This window comes from Salmo salar, unplaced genomic scaffold (genome assembly GCF_905237065.1).
Source record: "Salmo salar unplaced genomic scaffold, Ssal_v3.1, whole genome shotgun sequence".
NCBI classification, from domain to species: domain Eukaryota; kingdom Metazoa; phylum Chordata; class Actinopteri; order Salmoniformes; family Salmonidae; genus Salmo; species Salmo salar.
The window spans coordinates 1-20,349 of record NW_025547140.1 but is presented as its reverse complement, the minus strand read 5'-3'; positions in this window follow the sequence as shown (position 1 = coordinate 20,349).

Below are 20,349 nucleotides of genomic sequence, written 5' to 3'. Positions count from 1 at the left end.
TCTGGGCAGTCTGGCAGCTCGGACGTCTCAGCTCACAGTCTGGGCGTCTGGCAGCTCGGGACAGTCTGGGCAGTCTGGCAGCTCGGGACAGTCTGGGCAGTCTGGCAGCTCGGGACAGTCTGGGCAGTCTGGCAGCTCGGGACAGTCTGGGCGGCTCGGGACAGTCGGGACAGTCTGGCAGCTCGGGACAGTCTGGCCGCTCGGGACAGTCTGGCCGCTCCGGAAGTTCGGTGCAGTCTGGCCGCTCCGGCAGTTCGGGGCAGTCTGGCCACTCCGGCAGTTTGGGGCAGTCTGGCCACTCCGGCAGTTCGGGGCAGTCTGGCCACTCCGGCAGTTCGGGGCAGTCTGGCCACTCCGGCAGTTCGGGGCAGTCTGGCCACTCCGGCAGTTCGGGGCAGTCTGGCCACTCCGGCAGTTCGGGGCAGTCTGGCCACTCCGGCAGTTCGGGGCAGTCTGGCCACTCCGGCAGTTCAGGGCAGTCTGGCCACTCCGGCAGTTCAGGGCAGTCTGGCCACTCCGGCAGTTCTGACGAGGGCAGCTCTGACGACGCGGGCAGCTCTGACGACTGTTGACTGGCGGGCAGCTCTGACGTTGACTGGCGGGCAGCTCTGGTGACTGTTGACTGGCGAGGCTGGGTTCACTCACTTGAAGCCTGGTGCGTGGTGCTGGTACTGGGCGTACCAGATTGTGAACACGCACCTCCAGGCTAGTGCGGGGAGCTGGCCTGGGGCTCCATTCTTGCCCCGCAAAACTCCCCTTGTGCCCCCCCCAAAACAATTCTTTGGGCGGCCTCTCGAGTTCCCTAAACTCCTCGTTCCTCTGCTGCTTGGTCCTGGTGAGGTGGGTGGTTCTATCACAAATTATGTCATGGTGTTGTAGAGAGGACCAAAAAGCAGCAGAGTTGTGGATACTCATTTTCTTTTAATTCAAAAAGAAGAGGAGTAAAGCATCCACAGGAAACAAAAACACGACAGCAACAGTTTGCAGGCTTGAAAACGCAGTGCAAAACAACCACCCACAAACCCCAGTGACAAACATACTCCTATATATATATGACTCCCAATCAGGAACAATGATCCCCAGTTGTTCCTGATCAGGAGTCACAAGACACACAGAACAATCAAACACACACACACAAGACTGCCACATCCAGACCCCCAAACTACTACAACAGCTCCATCTGCTGGTCAGGATGTGACAGAAACATAGAAAAAGTGTATATAGAACACATCTACAGCTGATTAGATTTGCTTTAAATTAGAAATTAAAGATCTATAACTCAATGTTACTATGTGGATTTGGTCAGGTTGCCCAATTTTTTTTTGACATATTGCAGAGGTAAGGCAAAAACATATTGTATGTTTCTAGGCTAAAAGATATGAGGTGCTCCGTGTTCCTGCTGGTAGCAGGCCTTAACCTGGATGTGGGGAAATGTCCTGCCTTGGAGTATGGTTGTAGCTATCTCCACCAGACTCCTTGGAAATCAGATGACAGACCTGCATGGATTAGCAAGAGAAAACATGGTACGTGTATTTAGACAATTGTAGTCAAGACAGCTACAGTTTACAACGGAGTATACAGGTTCCAGTACTCTACTAACACTTCACACAACTAATTGTTGTCTAAATTAAAGACCACAATTATTTGAAAAGATTTTGGTGCTAGGCAGTAATATAAACACGCATACAGTCCAGTAAGTTTACCAAAATCCCCAGTTTTCAAAAATCCTGGATGGAGGATTCCAGATTTCCTGCTTCTTCCTTCCTGATACCGTGAATCTCCCAACTGGGTTTTCAAAGAATGTTGGGAAAGTTACCCGATTTTTGCATCTACCTGGGACAGAACTCACCCACTGTCTGTATAATATAGCGAGCTCCCTAAGTAACAATGAGATGACAACTGGGACCGACCGGCTCTATACGGTCATATGTAGCAACATTTTTAATTGTGTTTTTTACATTGAATAAAAGTAGAGACTCAGAGATAGAAAATAGTATATCATACACTACAGTTGAAGAAGAATGGGAAAGTAATTCTGCTTTGAATGTTGATAAACTTGTAACTCCACTTTTGAGGTAATGGGCCGTGAATGTTTTGGTACACCTACTGGAGAGCTCTTCTTTGTCTGCACCCATTCAGTATCGACCCCACCCATCTCTTTAAGGATTCACATGTGAGGACAGGTGTTAACCTCTCTAGGCTAGGCGGGACGAATTCGTCCCACCTACGTAACAGCCACTGCTATCCTGTGGCGCGATTTTCAAAACCTTAAAAATCCTATTACTTCAATTTCTCAAACATATGACTATTTTACAGCCATTTAAAGACAAGACTCTCGTTAATCTAACCACACTGTCCGATTTCAAAAAGGCTTTACAACGAAAGCAAAACATTAGATTATGTCAGCAGAGTACCAAGCCAGAAATAATCAGACACCCATTTTTCAAGCCAGCATATAATGTCACCAAAACCCAGAAGACAGCTAAATGCAGCACTCACCTTTGATGATCTTCATCAGATGACAACCCTAGGACATTATGTTATACAATACATGCATGTTTTGTTCAATCAAGTTCATATTTATATAAAAAACCAGCTTTTTACATTAGCATGTGACGTTCAGAACTAGCATACCCCCGCAAACTTCCGGGAATTCGCTAATATTTTACTAAATTACTCACGATAAACGTTCACAAAAAGCATAACAATTATTTTAAGAATTATAGATACAGACCTCCTCTATGCACTCGATATGTCCGATTTTAAAATAGCTTTTTGGTGAAAGCACATTTTGCAATATTCTAAGTACATAGCCCAGGCATCACGGGCTCGCTATTTAGACACCCGGCAAGTTTAGCACTCACCATAATCATATTTACTATTATAAAAGTTTCATTACCTTTTGTTGTCTTCGTCAGAATACACACCCAGGACTGCTACTTCAATAACAAATGTTGGTTTGGTCCAAAATAATCCATCGTTATATCCGAATAGCGGCGTTTTGTTCGATGCGTTCCAGACACTATCCGAAATAGTAAAGAAGTGTCACGCGCATGGCGCAATTCGTGACAATAAAATTCTAAGTATTCCATTACCGTACTTCGAAGCATGTCAACCGCTGTTTAAAATCAATTTTTACGACATTTTTCTCGTAGAAAAGCGATAATATTCCGACAGGGAATCTCCTTTTCGGCAAACAGAGGAAAAAATCCCAAAGGCGGGGCGGTCGGGGTCACGCGCATAAGCTAGTGTCTCTTGATCGGCCACTTGAGAAAGGCGATAATGTGTTTCAGCCTGGGGCTGGAATGACGACATTCTGTTTTTTCCCGGGCTCTGAGCGCCTATGGACGACGTGGGAAGTGTCACGTTAGAGCAGAGATCCTTAGTAAATGATAGAGATGGAAAAGAAGTTCAACAAATGGTCAGACAGGCCACTTCCTGTAAAGGAATCTCTCAGGTTTTGACCTGCCATTTGAGTTCTGTTATACTCACAGACACCATTCAAACAGTTTTAGAAAATGTAGGGTGTTTTCTATCCATATGTAATAAGTATATGCATATTGGTGATCCAAATTAGCATAACTGGTGTATATATGTTTCAACACTAGGAGGTTGGAATAATACTGGAATAATAATACTGGAATAATAATACTGAGAAACTGTGTAAATGATGATAATGCCCTTTGAGGGTAACACCAGATCCCAAATGACTGCATTTCACACATCTGTTCACATTGACATCTTATCTAGTGTTTTTAATACTTATAATTGTGGAGGTGGAGCACAAAATAGGGGTAACATACTTTTAAAGCTCATTTTTAGCATTTTTTATGAAAGTTAACTGAAGAGGTGAAGTTTGTGTTAAGAAACGTGGTTTGGCGGGTCAAGTTTCAGAGGACTAATGACTCGACCTTTGCCTCCCGAACCCGTTGGGGAGTTGGAGCGATGAGACAAGATTGTAATTGGGGAGAAAATTTTTAAAAAGACCTCTGGAAATTTCTGCCTGTTTTGGGGTTGAATTTTGAGATGGAGTTTTGGCCTCCAAAATGAATTAATAGACCAATAAGAAAGAGGTTCCCAAGTGAACACCAGATCCCAAATGAGTGCATTTCACAAATTTTATCTGTTCACATTGACATTTTATCAAGTGTTTTTAATTTTGGTGGAGCATAAAATGGGGGTAAGATTATTTTCTAACTAATTTGACAATTTTTTATGAAAGGTAAATGAAAAGGTAAAGTTTCTGTTATAATTCATAATCTAATTCTAATAGTCTGTTTATCAAAACATCATGAACATCCTCTGTTGTCTGTCTAGAAACGGTGCTGTTAAAGATACTGCTTGTGTTTGTCATCATATGTGACTCACCACCTGGATTCGTTCTTACGTAGCAAAATTTGAAATTGTGCTTTTTATATTGCATAAAGGCAGAGACTCAGACCTACAAAATGGTATATCATGCACTGCATTTGAGCAACAATGGGAAAGTAATTCTGCTTTGAAAGTAGATCAACTTGTAAACTCACTTTTGAGAAAATGGCCTTTGAATGTTTTGGTATCTAGTGAAGAGCTCTTTTTGGTCAACACCCATTCAGCATCGTTCAAACCCTCTTACGCTTTAGCCTTACCCATCTCGTTTCATTCTCGGAGCGCACAATTGACGCTCTGGCCGATGATTTATTTACCTATGGATAACATCTGATGGCAACAATTTCATTACGCTTTTTTGCAGACGTTTACTAGCCCCGACCATATTTAACGGTCGTGGTACACATGTCACGTAACGTTAGCTAATGAGCCATCCAGCTAACATTAGCTAGTTAAACAACAATGAACAGTGCCAACAATGCCACAGTGCTGGGAGCTAACCAACCAGGTTCAATGTTAGGCTCTAACTAGAAAAGCAAATGACTCTGGAATACAAATAACGACGTCAGATAGGGATCCAGCCAGCTAACATTAGCTAGCTAGCTAACAGTAGACTTTAGCTTGAGACATATAGCTTGCTAGCTAGGTAAACAATGAACCTAGCTCAGTAAACAAAGTGTAAGTTCACACACGTCACGTAATTTTGGCTTACTAGCCAGCGAAGGTAACGTTAGCTAGTTTAACAACAATTAACAGTGCCAACAATGCCACAGAGCCGGAAGCTAACCAACCAGGTTCAATGTTAGCTTGCTAACATTAGGCTCTAACTAGAAAAGCAAATGGCTCTGGAATACGAATAATGACGTCAGCTAACATTAACTAGCTAGCTAACAGTAGACTTTAGATTAAGACATATAGCTAGCTAGCTAGGTAAACAATGAACCTAGCTCAGTATACAAAGAGTAAGTTCACACACGTCATGTAATGTTAGCTAATGAGCCAGCCAGGTAAAACAATTATTTTATCAATCGGCTCTCCTGTGAAGTCGTGACTTGCGACATATGCCTAGTTTCCTGAATCGGGTCACATATGACTGCATGGGAAGTTTAACCTCTATGGGCTAGGTGGGACGCTAGCGTGCCACCCGTGGTGCACTCCATCAACAGCAGGTGCATTTCAAGAGCGGCAAATTTGAATCCAAATAAATGTCAAAATTCAAATTTTTCAAACATACAACTATTTTACACCCTTTGAAAGATAAACATCTCCTTAATCTAACCACGTTTTACGATTTCAAAAAGGTTTTACGGCGAAAGCATAAATTTAGAGTATGTTAGGACAGTACATTTACAAGAGTTGTGTGTAATGTTTTGTCAAGTCAAAGACAGGGTCACCAAAACCATAAAACCAGCTAAAATGATGCACTAACCTTTTAGTTCTATCAAGTTCATATTTATATCCAAAAACAGCGTTTTACTATGGCATTGATGTTGAGGAAATCGTTTCCCTCCAATAACCGGCAGTCAAGTCAGCGTCACAAATTAAATAATTAAAATTAGAAAACATTGGTAAAATATTATATTGTCATTTAAAGAATTATAGATTTACATCTCTTGAACGCAATCAACTTGCCAGATTTAAAAATAACCTTACTGGGAAATCACACTTTGCAATAATCTGAGCACTGCGCCCAGAAAAATATGCGTTGCGATACAGACTAGACGTCATGTTGGGGAGATCTAAAATCGAAAATACTATGTAAATAATCCATTACCTTTGATTCTCTTCATCAGATGTCACTTCCAGGTATCACAGGTCCATAACGAATGTAGTTTTGTTCAAAAAAGCTCATCATTTATGTCCAAAAATCTCCGTCTTGTTAGCACATGATCTAAGCCAGCCGGACTTCTCGTCATGAACGAGGGGAAAAATATATTTCCGTTCGTTCAAACATGTCAAACGTTGTATAGCATAAATCATTAGGGCCTTTTTAACCAGAACATGAATAATATTCAAGGTGGACGAATGCATACTCTTTTATAACGTATTGGAACGAGGGTACCCAACATGAACTCGCGCGCCAGGTGTCTAATGGGACATCATCGTTCCATGGCTCTTGTTCGGTCAGATCTCCCTCCAGAAGACTCAAAACACTTTGTAAAGGCTGGTGACATCTAGTGGAAGCAATAGGAAGTGCCAAAATATTCCTCAGCCCCTGTGTTTTTCAATGGGATAGGTTTAAAGTCAATACAACACATCAGGTATCCACTTCCTGTCAGAAAATGTCTCAGGGTTTTGCCTGCCAAATGAGTTCTGTTATACTCACAGACACCATTCAAACAGTTTTAGAAACTTTAGAGTGTTTTCTATCCATATATAATAAGTATATGCATATTCTAGTTACTGGGTAGGATTAGTAACCAGATTAAATCGGGTACATTTCTTTTATCCAGACGTGCAAATGCTGCCCCCTAGCCCTAACAGGTTAAGTTTCCCTGCATTAAATTCCCTGGCTACTAGGAGCGCTGCCTCTGGGTGAGCATTTTCTTGTTTGCTTATGGATTAATACAGCTCATTCAATGCTGGCTTAGTGCCAGCCTCTGACTGTGGTGGTATGTAAACAGCTTCAAAGAATACAGATGAAAACTCTCTGGGTAGATAGTTTGGTCTACAGCTTATTATGAGAAACTCTACCTCAGGCTTGAGACTTCCTTAGATATTGTGCACCAGCTGTTGTTTACAAAAATACATAGACCGCTGCCCCTTGTCTTACCAGACACCGCTATTGTATACTGCCGGTACAGCGTGTAACCAGCGAGTTGTACGTTGATGTTGTCGTCGTTCAGCCACGACTCCGTGAAGCATAAGATATTGCAGTCGTGAAAGTCGTGAAAGGAAAAAGAGGATTCTGCTAGTCCGTGGTGAGAAATCGCAGTCCTGATGTCTAGAAGTTATTTTTGGTCATGAGAGATGGTAGTGGCAACATCATGTACAAAATAAGTCAAATAATAAGTTACAATTAACACAAGTAAGCGAACAAAAAACACAATTAGCCCGCTCATTTCAAACTTCAGTTTTATGTCCCTGTATAAAAATAGCAGAAAAGTTTCAATTATTGAGTGACAGGTTGGCGCCCAAAAATATTTAGATTTTCTGCACTGTGTCGTTGTGTATAGACAGCCTGGTCTCATAGACTAGATGTACTGTGTCATGTAGACAGCCTGGTCTCATAGACTAGGGGAGACACTCAAGTTTTTTAGTACTATATCTCTTGACACATTGTTGAAAATAATCATGGCCTCTAAACCTTCAAGCTGCATACTGGACCCTATTCCAACTAAACTACTGAAAGAGCTGCTTCCTGTGCTTGGCCCTCCTATGTTGAACATAATCAAATCAAATGTATTTATAATTCCCTTCTTACATCTGCTGATAACTCAAAGTGCTGTACAGAAACCCCAAACAGCAAGCAATGCAGGTGTCATGACGTTGCCCTCTTTGGGTACAGTGAGCACAGTTGACACCCTCCCCTGCACCTCCCCTGCACTTCTTCACCATCTCCCTTTGTCTCCTACACCCAGGCTGCTGTGGTCAGAAGGGGTCATAAATTCCTAAGAAAATGTCCTGCCTCATGGCCACAGTATAAAGAGACAGAGGGAACAAAGGATTCTTCCACCTCACAGAATTGGAGAACCGAACAACATTTATGTTCTGGAGAAGGTATAAAAGATCGGTGAAGAATCCAGCTATGAACTGGTCCGTTTGGTACAATTTTGTGAAACTCTTGAGAGACAATACGGCCATATTACCATAATTATGTTTATATACTAGCCTCAGCTATGAGACTTACATCTAAATGGTTGTATAAAATGAATGAATAAGGTTAGAACTGTTTGTGATATTGTGCAATGTGATTTTGGACTGCTAGTGAAGGAAACTCCAATTCCCTTTGGAGTCTTAACTAACTCATCGGCACGCCCCCAGGGACACCGACAGGACCTGGCGTCATGTGACAGCCTTTTCTACGTTCAGTATATAAACCCCCACCCAGGGTTTCTTTCCTTAGACCAGGCCTCCACTCCATTACGAGTTGGCTAATAGGTTTGACCATGCATCTGTTGTGTCTTTGGCTAATTGGTAATTCATTTCACCTGATTCGCTAATCATGTAAATGTAATTAACTAGAAAGTCGGGACACCACGGAAGAGTGTTTATAGAGCCGTTATCTTCCAAAAAACTTTGTAATATTTCACATCGATAGCCGTCAATATTAATCATCTTATTTTCAGTCTCATAATGAAAGTTGTAAATTCTTGGTTATCTTCACGAACCCTGGCTAACAAGTTGAATCAGCAATACAAAATTGGGTTTAATTATTTATTTACTAAATACCTAACTAATCACACAGAATTACATATACCCAGAATACAAATTATGTCATACAGAAAACGACCCTGGTGGACGGAGCCGACATGGCGACTTGTTACACAAAGAATGGGGGTTGGGCTTGAATGAAAGAGCGGGAAGACTTAGGAACACAGAAACAGCTTTGCTATGCCATCGTAAATACATTATCTTATGCATTCTAAATTACCGCCCATTTGGAAAAGGAAAATGCTATAAATATTTACTCTGACCTGCGCTTCGGAGGGTTGGTCGTAGATGCTGCCCGGGTTGGCCAACAGATCTTCCTGTCCTCGGAAGAATGTCAATGGTGGTAAAGTGGATACGTGGTGCTATCTTCGTCTGTGGTAGACTGAATACGTCGTCCGTCCTTTCCTAGCCCACGTCTACAGCGGCTAGGAAGTATCACCTCTGTAGTGAATAAGCTCAAAGTTCATACCATTCGCCATCAAAGCTCACGCCGAGGTTGGCTTAGTTCTGTTCTTGACATGTGTGTCCTTCTAACGCAGAGGCTGCAGACCTCACGTAGTGGATCTCGGTTACATTGTGTCATTGTCTTATATAGTGGCGAGGGGAGAAGGATGTGTTTCAAGGTTTATTACCCCTGTCTCTTCACAGGGGCGGGCCACTGATCAAGCAGGGCACTTTTCTTATGAAAACCCAATTCTCTCAATTGGAAGCTAAAATTACATTTAATCTCCTAACAAACAATTTCAATATCAAACATTTCAATTGCATAACAATTCCATGTGACTCTGATAACTAGAGGGTGTATACTTTCACAGGTACAGTTTATGTCATCCTGTCATCAGTCATAATGTCTCAGATGACAACCGAACTGACATCCATACTCATTAAGTTCCAAAGCATATTTCCAACTGGTTTTATTACCAAAATATGGTTCCTTTTCCCCATTTGTTTGATGTTCCCAGACTCTATATTTAACACAGGCTATTCAACAGTCCTTCAGTAGGGTCAGAAAGAGAGGTGAAGGGAGAAAGGTATTTATAAACTTTACCCACAGGCCAACGTAAACTTTACCCACAGGCCAACGTCATGACACATCCCTCTACTGAACTTTTTAACCATACCACGTGGTTAAACTATTAGACTATCGATACAGAATAAGAACAAGTCTTTGATATTAATTACTAGTCTGCAGCTAGGAATTCGGTGTCTTTGAACGCGACGATCGACGAAGCAACCGTCCTATAATGACATGAACGAATGTCGTTTTGAAAGATCCATTCTAACCAAGAGAGAGAGAGAGAAAGAACTCTCCAACAGAACGACCTTTCCAACGAAGATCCCGACGACACACTGAGCGTAAATATATATATTGATTGCAATTGTTCCCGAATGAGTGAGCGTGCAAAGGATTAGCATTTCAATTGTTAATATTTATCAACTCTGTAGTGTCTTCTCAGCTGACCCCCAACCCCCCTTTTGTTTAACCTCTCTAGGCTAGGCGGGACGAATTCGTCCCACCTACGAACCCCGCTCCTGTGCCGATTTTCAAAACCTTAAAAATCCTATTACTTCAATTTCTCAAACATATGACTATTTTACAGCCATTTAAAGACAAGACTCTCGTTAATCTAACCACACTGTCCGATTTCAAAAAGGCTTTACAACGAAAGCAAAACATTAGATTATGTCAGCAGAGTACCAAGCCAGAAATAATCAGACACCCATTTTTCAAGCCAGCATATAATGTCACCAAAACCCAGAAGACAGCTAAATGCAGCACTCACCTTTGATGATCTTCATCAGATGACAACCCTAGGACATTATGTTATACAATACATGCATGTTTTGTTCAATCAAGTTCATATTTATATCAAAAACCAGCTTTTTACATTAGCATGTGACGTTCAGAACTAGCATACCCCCCGCAAACTTCCGGGGAATTCGCTAACATTTTACTAAATTACTCACGATAAACGTTCACAAAAAGCATAACAATTATTTTAAGAATTATAGATACAGACCTCCTCTATGCACTCGATATGTCCGATTTTAAAATAGCTTTTTGGTGAAAGCACATTTTGCAATATTCTAAGTACATAGCCCAGGCATCACGGGCTCGCTATTTAGACACCCGGCAAGTTTAGCACTCACCATAATCATATTTACTATTATAAAAGTTTGACTACCTTTTGTTGTCTTCGTCAGAATGCACACCCAGGACTGCTACTTCAATAACAAATGTTGGTTTGGTCCAAAATAATCCATCGTTATATCCGAATAGCGGCGTTTTGTTCGATGCGTTCCAGACACTATCCGAAATAGTAAAGAAGTGTCGCGCGCATGGCGCAATTCGTGACAATAAAATTCTAAGTATTCCATTGCTGTACTTCGAAGCATGTCAACCGCTGTTTAAAATCAATTTTTACGACAGTTTTCTCGTAGAAAAGCGATAATATTCCGACAGGGAATCTCCTTTTCGGCAAACAGAGGAAACAATCCCAAAGGCGGGGTGGTCGGGGTCACGCGCATAAGCCAGTGTCCCTTGATCGGCCACTTGAGAAAGGCGATAATGTGTTTCAGCCTTGGGCTGGAATGACGACATTCTGTTTTTTCCCGGGCTCTGAGCGCCTATGGACGACGTGGGAAGTGTCACGTTAGAGCAGAGATCCTTAGTAAATGATAGAGATGGAAAAGAAGTTCAAGAAATGGTCAGACAGGCCACTTCCAGTAAAGGAATCTCTCAGGTTTTGACCTGCCATTTGAGTTCTGTTATACTCACAGACACCATTCAAACAGTTTTAGAAAATTTAGGGTGTTTTCTATCCATATGTAATAAGTATAGGCATATTCTAGTTACTGGGTAGGAGTGGTAACCAGATTAAATCGGGTATGTTTTTATCCAGCCGTGTCAATACTGCCCCCAATCGCGGTGTCCGATTTTAAAATAGCTTTTCGGTGAAAGCACATTTTGCAATATTCTGAGTAGTTAGCCCGGCTATCACAGGCTAGCTATTTTGACACCCACCAAGTTTGGTACTCACCAAACTCAGATTTACTATAAGAAAAATTGGATTACCTTTGCTGTTCTTCGTCAGAATGCACTCCCAGGACTTCTACTTCAACAACAAATGTTGGTTTGGTTCCAAATAATCCATAGTTATATCCAAATAGCGGTGTTTTGTTCGTGACTTCAAGACACTATCCGAAGGGTAACGAAGGGTGTTGGCGCTGACGCTTATCGTGACAAAAAATTCTAAATATTCCATTACCGTACTTGAGCATGTCAAACGCTGTTTAAAATCAATTTTTATTTGATTTTTCCGTAAAAAGCGATAATATTCCGACCGGGAGACGTCCTTTCCGTTCAAAGACTCAAAATCTAAAATGGACTCTTCATGTGCACCCGCCGCCAGTCTCATTGTTCTCAGATCGAACACTTACCAAATGCGCTACTGTTTTTCAGCCAGTAACTGCAGAGTCATCATTCAACGTTCTGGCGCCTTCTGAGAGCCTAGGGGAGCCTTAGAAAGTGTCACGTTACAGCAGAGATCCTTTGTTTTGGATAGAGATGACAAAGAAGTCCAAGAAATGGTCAGACAGGGTACTTCCTGTACAGAATCTTCTCAGGTTTTGGCCTGCCATTTGAGTTCTGTTATACTCACAGACACCATTCAAACAGTTTTAGAAACTTTGGAGTGTTTTCTATCCAAAGCTACTAATTATATGCATATTCTAGTTTCTGGGCAGGAGTAATAACCAGATTAAATCGGGTATGTTTTTTTATCCGGCCTTGAAAATACTGCCCCCTATCCATAACAGGTTTTAAGGCAAAGGCTGATTTCAAGGTTTTACTGCTAACCTACAAAGCATTACATGGGCTTGCTCCTACCTATCTTTCCGATTTGGTCCTGCCGTACTGTTACGCACGCCTCTTGGAAGAGGGAACGCAACGCCCTGCTACAACTCAACTCCCCGTGGAGGGAAAGAGGTATGGGATTGTAGGTGCAGGTAAGGATGACAGAGGCAGAGATTAGTGCCGTTTACGGGGGATTTATTTCCTTCACACGGTAATTTGGGGAAAAGGGGCTGGACGGAACCAAAGCAAAGAAAGTAAAAATAAAGAGCCCCTTCTCCTACCTTACCTACCTACCCACTACTTACGTAACTCGGACCACCTGGCGCACTAACCAAAATACAGGGGATGGTCCGCCCAGGTCTTACCTAGTATGCATAGACATAGTAAATACTACGGGTATATGTATGCCCGCAGGCCTCTTGCCTTAGCAATCCCAAGGTGCCTTTCCCTTCCCCCCTGGGAACAAATGAAACAGAATAATACAAACATACACTGACCAATTTCACTGTTTTTGGTTACAGTAACAATCGTCAGCAGGACCGGCTACAAAATACTTTACAAAAATTCATAAAGACCATCAATGAAACACAGGACATACCAAGAAGCTCTCTCCTAACAAAGGAACACTGTCATTTAACCTCTCTGGGCTTGGCGGGACGAATTCGTCCCACCTACGTAACAGCCACTGGCAGCCTGTGGCGCGATTTTCAAAACCTTAAAAATCCTATTACTTCAATTTCTCAAACATATGACTATTTTACAGCTATTTAAAGACAAGACTCTCGTTAATCTAACCACACTGTCCGATTTCAAAAAGGCTTTACAACGAAAGCAAAACATTAGATTATGTCAGCAGAGTACCAAGCCAGAAATAATCAGACACCCATTTTTCAAGACAGCATATAATGTCACCCAAAACCCAGAAGACAGCTAAATGCAGCACTCACCTTTGATGATCTTCATCAGATGACAACCCTAGGACATTATGTTATACAATACATGCATGTTTTGTTCAATCAAGTTCATATTTATATCAAAAACCAGCTTTTTACATTAGCATGTGACGTTCAGAACTAGCATACCCCCGCAAACTTCCGGGAATTCGCTAAAATTTTACTAAATTACTCACGATAAACGTTCACAAAAAGCATTAGAATTATTTTAAGAATTATAGATACAGACCTCCTCTATGCACTCGATATGTCCGATTTTAAAATAGCTTTTGGTGAAAGCACATTTTGCAATATTCTAAGTACATAGCCCAGGCATCACGGGCTCGCTATTTAGACACCCGGCAAGTTTAGCACTCACCATAATCATATTTACTATTATAAAATTTTGATTACCTTTTGTTGTCTTCGTCAGAATGCACACCCAGGACTGCTACTTCAATAACAAATGTTGGTTTGGTCCAAAATAATCCATCGTTATATCCGAGATAAGCGGCGTTTTGTTCAATGCGTTCCAGACACTATCCGAAATAGTAAAGAAGTGTCGCGCGCATGGCGCAATTCGTGACAATAAAATTCTAAATATTCCATTACCGTACTTCGAAGCATGTCAACCGCTGTTTAAAATCAATTTTTCGACATTTTCTCGTAAAGCGATAATATTCCGACAGGAATCTCCTTTTCGGCAAACAGAGGAAAAAAATCCCAAAGGCGGGGCGGTCGGGTCACGAGCATAAGCCCAGTGTCCCTTGATCGGCCACTTGAGAAAGGCGATAATGTGTTTCAGCCTGGGGCTGGAATGACGACATTCTGTTTTTCCCGGGCTCTGAGCGCCTATGGACGACGTGGGAAGTGTCACGTTAGAGCAGAGATCCTTAGTAAATGATAGAGATGGAAAAGAAGTTCAAGAAATGGTCAGACAGGCCACTTCCTGTAAAGGAATCTCTCAGGTTTTGACCTGCCATTTGAGTTCTGTTATACTCACAGACACCATTCAAACAGTTTTAGAAAATGCAGGGTGTTTTCTATCCATATGTAATAAGTATATGCATATTCTCGTTACTGGGTAGGAGTGGTAACCAGATTAAATCGGGTATGTTTTTATCCAGCCGTGTCAATACTGCCCCCTATCCTAAACAGGTTAAAGCTGCCTAAGGAGTCGGTAATTGCAGACAGCTGTATCTCCTAACGAGAGGGCGGGGTCAGAGCTCCAATCTGCAATGGGGCCGACCAATCAGCTGCTTAGAATTTCAAAAGCCATCCTGAAACACACACATACAAAGAACCTGGGGCGTGCACGTACATACCTACACGTACGCTACGGTCACAAGACGCGAGCCTCCTTACTGTCCCTAGAATTTCTAAGCAAACAGCTACAGGCAGGGCTTTCTCCTGTAGAGCTCAATTTTTATGGAATGGTCTGCCTATCCATGTGAGAGACGCAGACTCGGTCTCGACTCGGTCTTTATTAAAGACTCATTTCTTCAGTAGGTCCTATGATTGATTGTAGTCTGGCCCAGGAGTGTGAAGATGAACGGAAAGGCACTGGAGCAACAAACCGCCCTTCCTGTCTCTGCCTGGCCGGCTCCCCTCTCTCCACTGGGATTCTCTGCCTCTAACCCTATTACAGGGGCTGAGTCACTGGCTTACTGGTGCTCTTCCATGCCGTCCCTAGGAGGGTTGCGTCACTTGAGTGGGTTGAGTCACTGACGTGATCTTCCTGTCCGGGTTGGCAACCCCTCTTGGGTTGTTCCGTGGTGGAGATCTTTGTGGGCTATACTTCGGCCTTGTCTAAGGATGGTAAGTTGGTGGTTGAAGCTATCCCTCTAGGGGTGTGGGGGCTGTGCTTTGACAAAGTGGGTGGGATTATATCCTGCCAGTTTGGCACTGTCCGGGGGGCCCTGTCCGGGGTCCACAGTGTCTCCCGACCCCTCCTGTCTCAGCCTCCAGTATTTATGCATTAGTTTATGTGTCGGGGGCTTGGGTCAGTCTGTTATATCTGGAGTATTTCTCCTGTCTTATCCGGTGCCCTGTGTGAATTTATGTATGCTCTCTCTAATTCTCTAATTCTCTCTTTTTCTCTCTTTCTTTCTCTCTTTCTCTCTTTCTTTCTTTCTCTCTCTCAGAGGACCTTCCTAGCCACCGTGCTTCTAGAGTTTTCCTAGCCACCGTGCTTCTGCACCTGCATTGCTTGCTGTTTGGAATTTTAGGCTGGGTTTCTGTACAGCACTTTGTGACATCAGCTGATGTAAGAATGGCTTTATAAATACATTTGATTTGATTTGATTTAGATGTACTGTGTATAGACAGACTGGTCTCATAGACTAGATGTACTGTGTCACTGTGTGTAGACAGCCTGGTCTCATAGACTAGATGCACTGTGTCACTGTGTATAGACAGCCTGGTCTCATAGTAAATGTAAATCCAGGACACTCAGATTAGTATGATATGTTATGTTTGTATGGTTACATAAGACAGAAGGTTACTTAATAAAGGTGCAATATGCAGAAATTGCTCCGCCATTTACTGGTTGCTAAAATTCTAATGGTAAGCCTAATTTCAGTTTGTGACAAAACAAGCAGTAATTGTGTAGAGAATCATTATACCATATGAACCCGCTGTGAAATATATTTTCCATAACAAAAAATATTGTATTTTCATCTTTTCGAAGATGGTGTACAAAACCGACAGTAAGATGCAGAAACGAAACTTAAGAGCGGAAACATAAAAATAGTGCATATAAACACATCTACAGCTGATTAGACTTGCTTTAAATTAGAAATTAAAGATCTAAAACTCAATGTTTCTATGTGGATTTGTTCTGGCACCCCAAAAGTTTACATATGTCTGGTTGGTAAGGCAAAAACATATTGTATGTTTCTAGGCTAAAAGATATGAGGGTGCTCTGTGTTCCTGCTGGTAGCAGGCCTTACCTAGATGCGGGGAAATGTCATGCCTTGGAGTATGGTTGTATCTATCTTGGAAGTCAGATGACAAACCTGCATGATTAGCAGGAAAAACATTGTACCTGTATTCAACAATTGTATCAAGACAGCTTCAGTTTACACCGGAATATACAGGTTCCAGGACTCTACTAACACTTCACACAACTAATTGTATTCTAAATTAAATGCAGAGATAATGATCCATCAGGGCCCGCTCATTCCACCCCGACCCGCGGCAAGAGTCCTGAACTCCAGGGCAAAGTCCTGGCGCTCCTCGTCCCCTGTCTTAGGTGAAACAACCGCTCACCCCCCTGCCCTCCGGGGTGGTCGATCCGCCCGGAGCGGCGGGTGAACTCCGGGTAGTCACCCCGAGCCGGGTCTGGGCCATCCCAAACTGCGTTGGCCCATTCCGGGGCTCTACCCGTAAGACAGAGGCGGGGCGCTCACCTTTTCTTCCTCGGAGGGAGAGGGCGAACGGTCGCCAGGGAGAGTTCAACCTGTATCAAAAACCCCTCACATCCTGCACTGTCCCGTCAAACTCCTCGGTGCGCAATCTGGATGCCGCTCGCACCCCTTCGGGGGGGTCGGTAGGGCGCCCGCTGAACCGGACTGGTCCGGTGGGTGAACCCCTCTCTCCCAGTTCTCCAATCTGGCCAGCACTTGGTCCATCGCCGAGCCCAGGCGGTGGAGGAGGTTGGCGTGATCTGACACCTGTTCTGCCACTGACGGTGCTTCCGCTCCTGCTGACTCCATAATTTTAGAGGTCCGGGATTCTGTCACGGTTCCTTAAGGCAGGAGGAAAGGGCGGGTCAACGCGGAGGCGTAGTCGTGTGTCTAGATGATATATTTATTGCACCGAAAAAACCATTCGGCGTAACACAAGGGCATAGGGTGCCCCAAACCACCCGCGAACACAGTAAACCCTGAGAAAACAAAAACACGCATGGGCGCAGCCCGACAAATGCAATATTCATCCAGCGAGAATCCGCTGTGGAAAAATATGCAAAACGCACCGAGCGTACACAGACCTGCCCGCTGACAAACAACAATCCCCACAAAGGCGAACCCCAAAGAAACAAACTAAATACCTCCCCACTAATGACAGACAAGAACAGGTGTGGGCTAGAGCAGACAAAAACCAAAGAACACAGAAACATAGATCAGTGGCAGCTAGTAGGCCGGCGACGACGACCCGCGCCGCCCGACCGAGAGGCGCCATCCTCGGTGATACTGTGACGGGTATCTAAGAGCCACAATTCCGTTATCTCTCATTACATAATCTTTGGAAATTAAGAAAAACTTCTTGTTATACGTAACCCTTATGACATGATTGCTTTACTTGCGTATCGTTTTCAGAGGTGATCAGAAGTCAAGTGATATACTTATAATCCTTATTTATTTGACAGCGGATTCCTTAATACTTGGCGACTTCCGAAGTGTCTGCCACTATGTGGGGAACCTGGAGAAAGAAACAGGAGAACTGTCAAAAATTGAAAGATAAAATATATACACTGCTCAAAAAAAATAAAGACACTTAAACAACACAATGTAACTCCAAGTCAATCACACTTCTGTGAAATCAAACTGTCCACTTAGGAAGCAACACTGATTGACAATAAATGTCACATGCTGTTGTGCAAATGGAATAGACAACAGGTGGAAATTATAGGCAGTTAGCAAGACACCCCCAATAGGGTGGTTCTGCGGGTGGTACCACAACCCTTCTCCGGTTCCTATGCTTCCTGGCTGATGTTTTGGTCACTTTTGAATGCTGGTGGTGCTTTCACTCTAGTGGAAGCATGAGACGAGTCTCAACCCCACAAGTGCTCAGGTGTGCAGCTCATCCCGGATGGCACACTCAATGCCACTGTGGCAGGAAGGTTTGCTGTGTCTGTCAGCGTAGTGTCCAGAGCATGGCGCGCTACCGGAGCTGCCATCATCAGGAATGTTGGGGAGGGCCGTAGGAGGGCACAGCCCCGCGCCACCTCCCTTTGCAGGGGGGCGGGAGGAGCAATGCCAGACCCTCGCAAAATACCTCCAGCAGGCCACAAATGTGCATGTGTCTACTCAAGCGGTCAAAACAGACTCCATGGGGGTGTATCCCCGTCCCAGGTTTGTGCCTACAGCCCAACACAGTGCAGATGTTTGCATTTGCCAGAAACACCAGATTGACAATTCCCACTGCCCCTGTCCTCTTCAGCAGATGAAAGCGGGTTCACACTGAGCACATGTGACAGGCGTGACAGAGTCTGGGGCGCCGTGGAGAGCTTCTGCTGCCTGCAACATCCTCCAGCATGACCGGTTTGGCGGTGGGTCAGTCATGGTGCGGGGTGGCATTTTCTTTGGGGGCCGCACAGCCCTCCATGTGCTCCCAGAGGTAGCCTGACTTCCATTAGTACCGAGATGAATCCTCAGGCCCCTTGTGAACCATATGCTGGTGCGGTTGGCCCTGGGTTCCTCCTAATGCAAGACAATGCTGGACCTCATGTGGCTGGAGTGTTCGCGTTCCTGCAAGAGGGGCATTGATGCTATGGACTGCCCCCCGTTCCCCAACCTAATCCATTAGCACATCTGACATCATGTCTCCTCCATCCACCACGCCACGTTGCTCCACAGACTGTCCAGGAGTTGGCGATTCTTTAGTCAGTCTGGGAGGAGATCCCTCGAGACCATCCGCCACCTCATCAGAGCATGCCCAGGCGTTGTGGGGGAGGTCATACAGGCACGTGGAGGCCACACACACTACTAGCCTCATTTTGACTTGTTTTAAGACATTACATCAAAGTTGGATCAGCCTGTAGTTGTTTTCCACTTTAATTTTGAGTGTGACTCCAAATCCAGACCTCCATGGGTTGATAAATTGGATTTCCATTGATTATTTTTGTGTGATTTTGTTGTCAGCACATTCAACTATGTAAAGAAAAAGTATTTAATAAGAGTATTTCATTCATTCAGATCTAGTGTGTTATTTTAGTGTTCCCTTTATTTTTTTGAGCAGTGTATATATTTTTTTTAAACAAAATCTGAAACATTTTCTAAATTAACTTCTATGGTTTTAATTATTATTTTTAAATCCCCCTAAAATTTTTACCCGTTTCGCTACACTCGCATTAACATCTGCTAACCATGTGACCAATAAAATTTGATTTAATTCATCTTCTTATCCCCCCGTTGCTCCACCTCTCTTCTGGGTGGCCAGGCGGGCTCAAAGCGGGTAAGTACAGATTCTTCTCCACTGACGTCAATGCCATCGTGGTCTTACCTCTTTACACTCTATCTCGATCTAGCTTGATTTGCATTTTATTCTGTAGGTGTTATGATGTGTCTTCCAGCTTCCACTGCCAACAGGAACCTACCTTATACACATTACATTGTTCAACCATCTTTCCTTCAGTCTATCCCTAACCCAGATTTTTACCTGTTTAAATCTTTTTATCATAACAAACTGTGTCTAAAGTTTCCTGACATATATTTACTTTCTTGTTATTATTCTAGTTTTTCTGATGTTTTTTTGTTTTGTTTTGTTCATCATGTTTTACCTCCAGACTCCCCCATCTATCCTACACCAACTCTGTCAGTCCTCAGGCCCCACAATGCAGCCTCCACACCACTGCAGTAACAGCCACATCTTCCATCACAAAGCTTCAGTACTATCGCAATGTGTTTGCAAGTCCTATACAACACCTATATTCATCACTGTTGAACAATGTTAAAGCTATAACATTAATGACATTTCCCAACCTAATCAACCCCTCTGATTCTTCTCACATTCAGGGAAGTACCATCCAGACTGTGTCGTGTTGTGAAACAGCATTACCATTGATCACCCCCCGGGCTCCACAGTGGTATCCTTCAT